A 13781-nucleotide genomic window follows, 5' to 3' on the forward strand; every position below is an offset into this window, starting at 1 on the left:
GGTCTTATGTTTAGACCTTTAATCCATTTTGAGTTTATTTTCGCAGCACGACTTATAATAACCAGGACATGGAAGCAAGCTAGATGTCCATCTGCAGAGGAATGGATAAGAAAGCCTTGGTACATATACACAATGGAATATTACTCAGCCATTAAAAAGAATACATTTGAATCATTTCTAATGAGGTAGATGAAACTGGAGCCTATTATACAGAGTGAAGTAAGCCAGAAAGAAAAAACACCAATACAGTATACTAACGCATATATACGGAATTTATAAAGAAGGTAATGATAACTCTGTATGCGAGATAGCAAAAGAGACACAGATGTACTGAACAGTCTTTTGGACTCTGTGGGAATGGGTGAGGGTGGGATGATATGGGAGAATGGCATTGAAACATGTAAAATATCATATATGAAATGGATCGCCAGTCCAGGTTTGATGCATGATACAGGGCGCTAGGGCTGGTACACTGGGATGACCCAGAGGGATGGGATTGGGAGGGAGGTGGGAGGGGCGTTCAGGATTCGGAACACAAGTACACCCATGGTGGATTCATGTCAATGTATGGCAAAACCAATACAATATTGTAAAGTAAAATAAATTAATTAAATTAATAAAAATAATAAAAAATAAAAAAAATTTTTTTAAAGAAATGTTAAAAAAAAAGAAAAAAGAGCTTCTCTCATATCCTTTGCCAACTTTGCAAGAAGTAAGTGGTGGCTGGTAGGGAAAAAAAAAAGAGGTTTTAAATTTTCTGAGTTTCTTTCTTTTCTCATTCTGGTTTTCTGATGATTTTCTTAAACTTAGAGTTTCATACTTTGCCTGTGTTTTGCATGATGATTTTTTTGAGACCAAGTGCCTATAAAGTGGAATAGAATATCCTCATAAGTTTGATTTTTAAATAATGGAAGAATCTGTTTAAAATCATGGAGGAAGAGATAGTAAATTGGAAAACCTTCATAATGCCAGAGTTTTCATCTACCACTAAAGTCCCTGTTATCTTTTGAGTAAATAAGACTGAGGGTCAGACATTTTTCATACAGCTGTTGTCTTCTTCCCCTCCAAGCTGCACCTCATTCCTGAATATTCATCAGTAAAGTTTTGATTCAGTGAAGGCATGTAGAATCTGGAGTCACACATACAGCGCTTCACACCTGGTCTTACCAGTTACTAGATATATGAGTCTGACAAGTAGTTAATATTTCCAAGCTTCAAGTTATCCATCTTTAGAATGGGAGTTCAGTTCAGTTCAGTTCAGTTCAGTCGCTCAGTCGTGTCCGACTCTCCGCGACCCCATGAATCACAGCACGCCAGGCCTCCCTGTCCATCACCAACTCCCGGAGTACACTCAAACTCATGTCCACAGAGTCGGTGATGCCATCCAGCCATCTCATTCTCCGTCGTCCCCTTCTCCTCCCGCCCCCAACCTTTCCCAGCATCAGAGTCTTTTCCAGTGAGTCAACTCGTCGCATGAGGTGGCCAAAGTATTGCAGTTTCAGCTTTAGCATCAGTCCCTCCAATGAACATCCAGGATTGATCTCCTTTAGAATGGACTGGTTGGATCTCCTTGCAGTATAAGGGACTCTCAAGAGTCTTCTCCAACACCACAGTTCAAAAGCATCGATTCTTCGGCGATCAGCCTTCTTCACAGTCCAACTCTCACAACCATACATGAATGGGAGTACATATTTTATTTCCTTGTAGGGTAATTTCTAAGCTTTAAGTTGTGCTGACTGTCTTAAGAGGACAGTATATACTATATTTTAATCAAGTGTTGTTTTTGCATTTGCATTTACAAATTAACTCAGACATTCAGAGTCTAAGGGCCAACTTTATTGTTCCATCAGTGTTTGAGGTCTATATGTTGTTTTGACTCCCCTACTTGTTTTGCTCAATCTTGGATTAGGTTCCCTGCTCTGCTTCCATCCAGCAACGTAACACAGGGGCATCTAGATGACTACTTCCAGAGAAATATGCTTTACATAATCTGTGTGTATGTGTGGTGGGGTGGGTATGTGTGTATGATGTGTACATGGATATGAATGGGGCTGGAGCTGGGGTTTCTAGACAGATAGATGCTAGTCTTGCAGCAGAAGAAATACAGTTTTCTTCTGAGACTTGCCCTTCTAGCTGTGTTAGGAACTAACAGGAAATTGGGTAATACATATCAACCCATATCCTTGTCTCTGCACAGAGATATGAAAGCAATCCAGAAGAAGATAAAGTGGTTTCCTCTGCTTTTTAATATCTTCCTACAGAAGGCTCATCAACTTCTGTCTATCAGTGTTACATGTAATGGTATCTCAGCTGAGACGGAAAGGACATCATCTTCCCTCCAGTATTGAGGACTTTTAAGAACAGAGGACTCAGAGTACAAGCTAAAAATAGCTGGGTTCCCAAGTCTTCTCTGCCATGAGCTAAATACGTGGTATTAGACAACACTTTTATCCTTTTTTGAACTAAGCATCATCACATTTCTACAACATATTTATTATTGAGCAGTAGATGTTTCATTACTTTGAAGAATAAAGGAAACTATAAAATGACCAAAATTCCTATAATTTTCTACCATATTTTTGGAGAAAAGAGCTGTTCAACAAAAGTTTGTTTAAGGATTGGAAAACTAACCCCAGATGAATTATCTATGTCCTTTCTTAATAATGGAAAGTCCCTTGTAGTTCAGTTGGTAAAGAATCTGCCTACAATTCAGGAGACCAGGGTTTGATTTCTGGGTTAGGAAGAGCCCCTGGAGAAGGAAATGGCAACCACTCCATATTCTTGCCTGGAGAAGGAAATGGCAACCACCCCAGTATTCTTTCCTGGAAAGGGAAATGGCAATCACTCCAGTATTCTTTCCTGGAGAGTCCCATGGACAGAGGAGCCTGGCAGGCTACAGTCTAAGGGGTTGCAAGAGTCAGACATGACTTAGCAACTGAATCAGCACCTTCTTAATAATAATGTTTTTTCATTTTTTCCTGTATTGTTCACTCATGTCTTTTTTTCTCTGGCAGTTTCTCAGTTTTTACTACTTAATGGGACTAAGTCTAGATTCTGACTTCATTTTGTCCTAGTTTCCATGTACCCAAGGCAGCACTGCTGAATATATCTGGCAAAGGTATGGGTCTCCTCCCCCAGACTAGATGTACCTCAAGAGTATCACTTCAATTATTGGTTCACATAGTTATCAACAGCTTCAGTTCAGTTCAGTTCAGTTCAGTTTAAGAGAGGGCAAATATTAGGCTAGGTTCTGGGTATACGGAAATGACTAAATATGATCTGTGCTATAAGAGGCTTCCCAGGTGACACTAGTGGTAAAGAACACGCCTGCCAATGCAAGAGACACATGTTCAATTCCTGGGTCTGGAAGATTGCCTGGAGGAGGAAATGGCAACCCACTCCGGTATTCTTGCCTGGAAAATTCCATGGGCAAAGAGGAGCCTGGGAGGGCTATAAGCTATGGGGCTGCAAAGAGTCAGACACGACTGAATCAGCAGCACTTTCAACACTTTCATTATCTCTGTCATCAAAAAGCCTACAATATAGTTCAAAAGTCAGATAAATAATTTCAACTAAATGTGATAAGCGCCATCACATGAGAATGAAAAACACCAACAGAACTAAGACTGGAGGGATACTTTCATGAAAAGATGGTGATAAGAATAACCTCAAGTTTAAAAAAATTGAACTTATCCTCCACCCACTACCTGCATAGTACATACTCATCATGGACACTTTGCAAAATTCAAGAGACAGTAGAAATTTATACCATGAGTTATAGCATGCAGAATTGTGTACTACTAACATTTAGATGATTTCCATTTAGCTTTCTCTGTATTCTATGCTTTTAATTAGTTGAGATAATTCTGCATATACCATATCATATCCTGCTTTTTAACCATTATTTTCCATTGAAATAAAAAATTTTCTTATGCATAATTTAAAAGCTATGCAATATATTGATAGTTTAAAAATATTATACTACTAATTGTTTATCAATATCACATATAATCACTTCTGTATTCTAAATCTTTTGTCTATATATATGTATCCACATTTATATGGGTATGTATCTTTGCTTTTCATGTATCTTTGTTTTTCATTACAGTATCACATGACCTTTACTATTTTGATATTTCTTCCATTTAACAATATCATGAACATTTGATGCATAACACTAAAATTTTTATTGTAAAATATGGTTTGCATTAAAAAGAGTATATAAAACAAATGCACGTTTTAAGAAAAATAATAAAACAAATACCTAGGTACCCTCTGCCTAAGCTAGGAAACAGAAAGTCGCCATAAAACTAGAAGTCTCACATATGCTCCTTTCAAATACTTCAATATATGCCAAATAGTCACTATCATGAATTTTAGGTTAAAGAATGTCCACATTTTAAATTTCTCATGTTTTTAAAGAACATACTGCTTTGAAGAACTTATTATTATTTCTAAATGATATATTATTTAATCTTGCCTTCTTTGGAAAATTAAATAAATAGAATGTATGCATGTGTGCTAAGTCACTTCAGTTGTGTCTGTGTCTTTGCGACCATATGGACTGTAGCCTGCCAGGCTTCTCTGGAGGTCCATGGGATTCTCCAGGGAAGAATACTGGAGTGGGTTGCCATGCGCTCCTCCAGGGGATCTTCTAATCCCAGGGGATTGAACCCGTGTCTTTTATGTCTCCTGCTTTGGCAGGCAGTTTCTTTACTGCTGAGCTACTGGGGAAGCTCAATAAATGGAATGAACCCACACAAACATATGTATACAGACTTTGGTTAGCTTCTATTATTCAACATTATGATTTGAGATTCATCTATGTTGATTTGTGAAAATGTAATTTGTTCCTTTAAGGAGTCAGCAAACTTATTCTGTAAAGGATCAGCTAGTAAATATTTTAGTCTGTGTAAGCCATACAGTCTTTGTTGCCTCTTTTTAGTCTGTGTAGTCCAGACAATCTTTATTGCCTCTATTTAACTCCACTATGTTCGTGCAAAAGCAGTTATACATTATACATAATACATAAAAATGGATGGGACTGTGTTCCAATAAAGCCTTACTTACAAAAACAGCTGACCTGTGGGCTGTAGTTTGCCCACCCCTGTTTCACAATTAATTCATTCACTGTTCTATAATACTTCACTGTAAGAATTGACTTCAATTCAAATATCCTTTCTGCTTTTGAAAATACTTGGTTTGTTTCAGTTTTATTTTTCAACAATAAACAAACTTGCTATAATCTTCTTGCTTGTAACTCTTTAGCTTTTCTGGGCTAAATATCTAATGATAGAATTGCATAGGATGTGTTCATTTTTAGCTCTGACAGGTAATATCTCTTTTTAAAAATAATTATATCAATTTTTATCAATTTACATTCCTTTTATTAGGGAACCAGAGCTTCCATTGCACTGTATCTGTGATAGTTTTGATGTTTTGTAATCTGATAAGTATGAAATGGACTGTGGTCTTAACTTGTAGTCTGTGGTCTTATGTTCTCTGGCTATTAACAATATTAAAAATCTGTCCACATGCCAATTGTGTTTCCTCATACAAAATCCCTGTTGTTTTCTTTTTAACCTATTATTATATTAAGCTAACCTTCTCCTTCTGATTTTTACAAGTTCCAGGTGTTAGTATTTTATCTGTTATTTTTATTGTGAATGCTTTTCCTGTTTCTACCTTTTCCTTTTCTTTTGATTTATTTTGAAAAATAGATGTTAATTTTTCATGGGATAAAATTTATCATTATTTTCTTTTATGTTTTGTATTTTTCACTATCTCAAATTTTAAAAATATTCTCATATATTATCTTCTAGACGTTTCATAGGATGTTTTGTTTGTTTGTTTTTACATTTTAATACATCTTAAACCAATTTTTTTTTAAAGGTGTGCATGCTCGTGCTCAGTTATTCAATCATGTCTGACTGTGATCCTGTGGACTATAGGCTGCTAGGCTCCTCTTCTATGGGATTCTCCAGGCAAGAATACTAGAGTGAGGTGCCATTTCCTTCTCCAGGGGATCTTCCCAACCCAGGGATTGAACCAGCATATCCTGTGTCTCCCGCATTGGCAGGCGGAGTCTTTACCACTGAGCCACCTGGGAAGTCCTTTAATGGTGTGCATGCTAAAGTTGCTTCAGCCATGTCCGATTCTTTGTGAACCTATGGACTGTAGCCTGCCAGGCTCCTCTGTCTCTGGGATTCTTCAGGCAAGAATACTGGAGTGGGTTGCCATGCCCTCCTCTTTAATGATGTTCAGTTCAGTTCAGTCGCTCAGTCATGTCCGACTCTCCGCGACCCCATGAATCACAGCACGCCAGGCCTCCCTGTCTATCACCAACTCCCAGAGTACACTCAAACTCATGTCCACAGAGTCGGTGATGCCATCCAGCCATCTCATTCTCCGTCATCCCCTTCTCCTCCCGCCCCCAACCTTTCCCAGCATCAGAGTCTTTTCCAGTGAGTCAACTCGTCGCATGAGGTGGCCAAAGTATTGCAGTTTCAGCTTTAGCATCAGTCCCTCCAATGAACATCCAGGATTGATCTCCCTTAGAATGGACTGGTTGGATCTCCTTGCAGTATAAGGGACTCTCAAGAGTCTTCTCCAACACCACAGTTCAAAAGCATCGATTCTTCGGTGATCAGCCTTCTTCACAGTCCAACTCTCACATCCATACATGACCACGGGAAAAACCATTGTCTTGACTAGACGGACCTTGGTTGGCAAAGTAATGTCTCTGCTTTTTAATATACTATCAAGGTTGGTCATAACTTTCCTTCCAAGGAGCAAGCGTCTTTTAATTTCATGGCTGCAATCAGCATCTGCAGTGATTTTGGAGCCCAAAAAAACAAAGTCTGACACTGTTTCCACTGTTTCTCCATCTATTTCCCATGAAGTGATGGGACCAGATGCCATGATCTTAGTTTTCTGAATGTTGAGCTTCAAGCCAACCTTTTCACTCTCCTCTTTCACTTTCATCAAGAGGCTTTTGAGTTCCTCTTCACTTTCTGCCATAAGGGTAGTGTCCTCTGCATATCTGAGGTTATTGATATTTCTCCCAGCAATCTTGATTCCAGCTTGTGCTTCTTCCAACCCAGCTTTCCTCATGATGTACTCTGCATATAAGTTAAATAAGCAAGGTGACAATATACAACCTTGACGTACACCTTTTCCTATTTGGAACCAGTCTGTTGTTCCACGTCCAGTTCTAACTGTTGCTTCCTGACCTGCATACAGGTTTCTCAAGAGGCAGGTCAGGTGGTCTGGGATTCCCATCTCTTTCAGAATGTTCCACAGTTTATTGTGATCCACACAGTCAAAGGCTTTGGCATAGTCAATGAAGCAGAAATAGATGTTTTTCTGAAACTCTCTTGCTTTCTCCATGATCCAGCGGATGTTGTAGGCTCATCTAATTTCAGTTTTTCCCATATGGGTAAACCAGCTATTCCAGGTCTATTAATTGATGACTCTGTGCTTTCCACCAATCTGCAAAGCCAGCTCTGGTGCAAATAGCTTCTGTATTTCAGAACTCAATTTTTCCCCCCACTGGTGTGATTGTTTATCCCTGTGATAATACCACATCTTCTTAATTCCTATAACCGTAGAATAAGCAACAGTATTTGAAAGACAAACCCTCTACTCTTGCTTTTCTTCTTTAAGAGTGTTTAGGCTTCTCTTTGTACTTCCATATACATTTTAGTATCAGTTGTCAATCTGGCAAACAATGAACCAAAAACAATCCATTTGGGATTCTGATTGAGTTGCTCAGGAGTTTTGATTAATTGAAATCTTTGTAATATTAAACCTTCCAATTCATAAGCATGGTGTACTGCTCCATTCATTTCAGTCAACTTTAGTGTTTATTATTAAAGTTTTATAACTTTCTTAATAAAGGTCTTTATTCCTAGGTATTTTCTATTTTAAGCTACCATAAATTATACCTCTTTTAAATTTAATTTTCTATCAACTTAAGTACAGAAGTGTGATGAATTTTTATATATAAATTTTGTACCAGAAAGTTTGTTAGACTCTGTTAATAATTCTAATAGTTTATCCGTAGCTTCTTCTGGATTTTCTACATTCACAATCACATCATCTACAAAGAATTTCTTTCTTCTCAATCCTTGTATCTTTAATTCCTTTTTTCTTGCCTTACTGGGCTAACTAGAATATTCAATTTTCAGTGTTGAATAGAAGTAGATAAAATAGTCACCCTTATCTTGTTCTTAATCTTAAAAAGAATCCTTCAGTATTTCACCTTTAAGTATACGCTGGCTGAAGAATTGCTGTACATATGCTTTATCAGTTAAAAGAAAATCTTTTATTCTTTGTTTACTAAGGGTTCTTATAAGTAGACACTGAATTTTAAAAATGCTTTTTTGGCAGCTACTGAAATAATCATGTCTCTTTTCCTTTAAACAATTCATTTGAGGAAAAATGTAATTGGACTGTTTAATGTTAAACAAGCTTAGCATCCTAAAATAAAACCAGCTTGGTCATATACCCATTTTACACATGGTTGAATTTGGCCTGGTGAAATTTTGCTTGAGAGTTTTGCATCTATTTCTATGAGTGAGATTGCCCTCATAAATTTGGTATCAAGATAATTCCAGCTTAATAAAATGGGGTTAGGAGTATTCCCTTATCAGGGAGAAAGAAATTTTATTCTATCCTTCTAGTTTCTTCTGACTGGTCTAAGAATTAAACTGACCTGAGATATATTAGTGAGAGAAAATCAAACAAAGTTAAATAGCAAGTACATATGTGAGAGATTCAGGAAGACTGAATAACTCACCAAAATGACTGAAACCCTCACCTTGAATATCATGTTCAGCTAAAGAAAAAAGAGGATGTTGAGGGTAGTGATTTGGGACTTCCAAGAAGAACAAGACAATCCACAATTCACAAGAAAAGCAAATGTTCGGTAAACAAATGTTTGCTGGGCCAGGCAGAAACAACAGGACAGAGAAATTTTAATGAGCTGACTTTACTAGGTTTCTCTCTACCTACCATACTTGGTTCACACCATAGTTATCTATAGTGACGGCTCTCTTCCTGGAACAAGTCCTCCATCTACAACCTTTTAGGCATTTAGGGGGAAGGTCAAAGATTCTTCCTGAGTTCTTGGACCTTAAAAATATCAGCCTAAATTAATCTTCATGCTAAAGAGACACATCTTGGGGGTGGCAAATTTTGCTCCCCTACACCTTCTTTTTTTGTTACCCATAAGAGATTAAACTATTTCAGTCTTAAGATTGAAATTAACTTACCCTTGAATGTTGTAAATTGTTATTGGTAAATTGTTCTTGGCCTGGAGGTTTATTTGTAGACTTTTCACTACTGTCTTTATTTCTTAAAATAGTTTTCAGTCTTCTTCTTAATTCAAAATTGGTAAGTAATTTTTTTTCTAGAAATATATCCATTTCATTGAAGTTTAAAATGTATTGAGACAAAGTTTTTCATAAAATTGCTTTTCATCTTTTTGTGTCTGAAAGTTCTGTCTTTGTGTCTCATTATTAATTCTACTTGAGTTTGTGTCCTTCTTTTGTTTTTTTTTTCTCCCTTGTCAGTTTCACTAGCGGTTTTCCTAAAGTTTATAAATTTTTACCCTTTTGGATCTTATCTGTTTTATCATTCTTTTATATATTGATAACATTGTATCATTTTTTTACTTCTACTTTCTTTTTTTAATTTTGTATTTATAACTTCTTAGGGTGGATGTACAAAAAGATCTTCATGACCCAGATAATCACGATGGTGTGATCACTGACCTAGAACCAGACATCTTGCAATGTGAAGTCAAGTGGGCCTTGGAAAGCATCACTATGAACAAAGCTAGTGGAGGTGATGGAATTCCAGTGGAGCTATTTCAAATCCTAAAAGATGATGCTGTGAAAGTGTTGCACTCAATACGCCAGCAAATTTGGAAAACTTAGCAGTGGCCACAGGACTGGAAAATGTCAATCGTCATTCCAATCCCAAAGAAAGGCAATGCCAAAGAATGTTCAAACTACAGCACAATTGCACTCATCTCACACGCTAGTAAAGTCATGCTCAAAATTCTCCAAGCCAGGCTTCAGCAATACGTGAACTGTGAACTTCCAGATGTTCAAGCAGGATTTAGAAGAGGCAGAGGACCCAGAGATCAAATTGCCAACATCCGCTGGATCATGGAAAAAGCAAGAGATTTCCAGAAAAAACATCTATTTCTGCTTTATTGACTCTGCCAAAGCCTTTGACTGTGTGGATCACAATAAACTGTGGAAAATTCTGAAAGAGATGGGCATACCAGACCACCTTACCTGCCTCTTGAGAAAACTATATGCAGGTCAGGAAGCAACAGTTAAAACTGGACATGGAACAGACTGGTTCCAAATAGGAAAAGGAGTAAATGCTGTAAATTGACATCAATGCTGTAAATTGACACCCTGCTTATTAAACTTATATGCAGAGTACATGATGAAGAACACTGGGCTGGAAGAAGCACAAGCCAGAATCAAGACTGGTGGGAGAAACATCAATAGCCTCAGACATGCAGATGACACCACCCTTATGGCAGAAAGTGAAGAGGATCTAAAAAGCCTCTTGAGGAAAGTAAAAGAGGAGAGTGAAAAAGTTGGCTTAAAGCTCAACATTCAGAAAACTAAGATCATGGCATCTGGTCCCATCACTTCATGGGAAATAGATGGGGAAACAGTGGAAACAGTGTCAGACTTTACTTTGGGGGGCTCCAAAATCACTGCAGATGCTGATTGCAGCCAGGAAATTAAAAGACGCTTACTCCTTGAAAGCAAAGCTATGACCAACCTAGATATCATATTAAAAAGCAGAGACATTACTTTGCCAACAAAGGCCCATCTAGTCAAGGCTATGGTTTTTCCAGTAGTCATGTATGGATGTGAGAGTTGGACTGTGAAGAAAGCTGAGCACCGAAGATTGATGCTTTTGAACTGTGGTGTTGGGGAAGACTCTTGAGAGTTCCTTGGACTGCAAGGAGATCCAACCAGTCCATTCTAAAGGAGATCAGTCCTGGGTGTTCATTGGAGGGACTGATGCTAAAGCTGAAACTCCAATACTTTGACCACCTCATGCGAAGAGTTGACTCATTGCAGAAGACCCTGATGCTGGGAGGGATTGGGGGCAGGAGGACAAGGGGATGGCAGAGAATGAGATGGCTGGATGGCATCACTGACTCGATGGACATGAGTTTGGGTAAACTCCGGGAGTTGGTGATGGACAGGGAGGCCTGGTGTGCTGTGATTCATGGGGTCATGAAGAGTCAGACATGACTGAGCAACTGAACTGAATTGAACTGAGGGTGGATGCTCTACTCACTAATTTTCAGCCTTTTATAAAAGTAGCAAAAAAGCAAACTACAAAGTTCAATCTAATAATCTTCTTAATGCTGATTCTCTTATTATTCTTTAATTCTAAATACTGTTTAACTTCCATTATTAGTTCCTCTTTGAACTGTTGGTTAGAGTATCAAATATTTGTAAGTTTTAAAGTTCCTTTTTGTGACAATTTCTAGCTTAATTACGTTGTGGGCTGAGATTGTGGTCTACAGAAAATACAGTTTTAAGAAAATTTTGAAACCAATTTCATGGGTCATACATAGGTTGTCATTTTTTAAATGACCCAGAAGTACCTGAAAATAATGCTTTACCTCAAGCTTTTAAATAGCTTTTAAGTTTTCTGTATCTCTTATTCTGGTTCCAGGACCTAGTCTGCCACATCTCTGGAAAAGGCAGTTGGTTCATGAAATTTTGAACTGAATCTTTGTGGTATTGAATCTTTACTCTAGACAATGTGCTCACCAGAGGGTAGGGCAGCACCAAGAGATGGTGCTGACTTTCTCTTTGTTTTTTGGCCCTGAGATCTCCAATGAGGACAGCCAGCCACAGAGAGGTAAGAGAGTTTATTTTCCAAGGTTTCTCCAACTTCCAAGAGCATCAGCTCATACTCCTCATGGTGTTTCTTATCCTGTACATGCTAACTCTGGCTGGTAATGCCATCATTGTGGCTTCTATCCATATAGACCATCACCTCCACACACCCATGTACTTCTTTCTAAGTGGCCTATCTACATCTGAGACTTTCTACTCCCTTGTCATCATCCCATGCATGCTTTTCAGCCTTGTAGGTCTGAGCCAATCCATTTCCCTGGAGGGCTGTAGGCCTCAGCAGTTTTTCTTTCTTAGCTTTGCCATCACCAACTGCCTCTTGTTGGCAGTAATGGGGTATGATCGCTATGTGGCTATCTGTAACCCACTTCGTTACTCAGTCATCATGAACTGGAGGGTCTGTGCCATGCTGGTGTTCTTAGTCGGTGCCATGGGGTTCTCACTCTCACTGGTTCAGGCTGTGGCTATTTTCAGATTGCCCATTTGAAAGGGACTGATTGAGCATTTCTTCCGTGATGCTTGACCTGTGTTGGACCTGGCCTGTGCTACCCCAATCATCAATGATATCCTGACCTTAATTATCAGTTTCTTGGCCATCACAGGCCCTGCCATCTTCTTCTTCACCTCCTACATCCTCATTATCTCCACCATTCTCAAGATTGCCTCAGTTGAGGACCAGAAGAAGGCCTTTGAAACCTGCACCTCCCACCTCACTGCAGTCATTATCCACTATAGCTGTGCCTCCATTGTCTACTTCAAGCCCAAGTCAGAGAATACTGAAGATCTGGATCAACTTATCTCAGTGACCTACACTGTCATAACACCTTTACTAAACCCTGCTGTGTATAGTCTAAGAAACAAAGAAGTCCAGGATACTCTGCAGAGAGTGGTGGGTAGAAATCCTTTTCCTAAGATGCGATCTCTACCCAAATAGGTGTGCATGCCTTCCAGGAGAAAGTCTATACCGGTTAAGTTACAGAGACAGTATTTCTAATGTTTGGCGAAGTTTCATACATCATATACAGGGCCAGGGCAAAAATGAAGCTGAAGGGCAAGCCTCTAACGAATGACTTCACTTCCTCAGCCTCTTTGTTAGCATAATAAAAACACAAGTCACTCCACAGACCTGTAAATAAACACACACTGGCCCTATTGCAGGAGATAATTTTAAGATCAGAATGCGATCTCATGTTCATCTTGAGGCAGGAGGTAGATGAGTCTCTTCCCTCTCCCCATGGTAAAGCTATTTGGGATTCATTCCCTTTGGGTTGAAACTCCAAGTTGAGAATAGCAGGACAATTAAAGGAGGAGGCTGGGCCCCACCCAGACCACATATTTTTCATTCTTGAAGTCAGGAGATCTCCTTGGCTACACATGCACAGAAAGACTCCTTGGAAGCCAAAGAAGAGTTATGTCAAGGGATGTTCTACCCAGATGCATTTTCTGTAAAATCTATCTTGGCTAAGAGATGTGTGCAGTCACATGGGAGGATCCTGAGATATGTGAAATATGGACTGTGAACCAGGCAAATCAAAAAGATTGGCCAAAGGAAACTTGGAAGAAATACCCAATAAAAGTAATTCAAACTACCACAAGGGTGTGACTCGGGAACTCAAAGTCTGCTGTGTGTCTATCCACAGGTTCTGTCCTCTTTTCCTCTTAATAAATACTTTACTTGCTTTACTACTTTCCTTCTTTGTGCGGATTCTTTTCTGCAAAGCCAAAGGGCCAGGGCCCTTATCACTGACCACTTGTCTAGTGGCTAAGATCTGATGTTCTCTTCACCTCAACCCAGCCTCAATCTCTTTCTGGGAACCCAATCCCCACTCCAAGTTGTTGTAGGCCGAGGCCACCCAAGATCAATCTCAAATT

The 13781-nt window shown here is 38.8% G+C and overlaps 1 pseudogene; it reads left to right on the forward strand.

Annotated features, from left to right (window-relative positions):
* Nucleotides 1-11889: 11889 nt before the first annotated feature.
* Nucleotides 11890-12843, forward strand: LOC129540444 (olfactory receptor 10J1-like; annotated as a pseudogene).
* Nucleotides 12844-13781: the final 938 nt, after the last annotated feature.

This window comes from Moschus berezovskii, chromosome 4, assembly GCF_049115385.1.
Source record: "Moschus berezovskii isolate FMDL1 chromosome 4, NW_MosBer_1.0, whole genome shotgun sequence".
NCBI lineage: Eukaryota > Metazoa > Chordata > Mammalia > Artiodactyla > Moschidae > Moschus > Moschus berezovskii.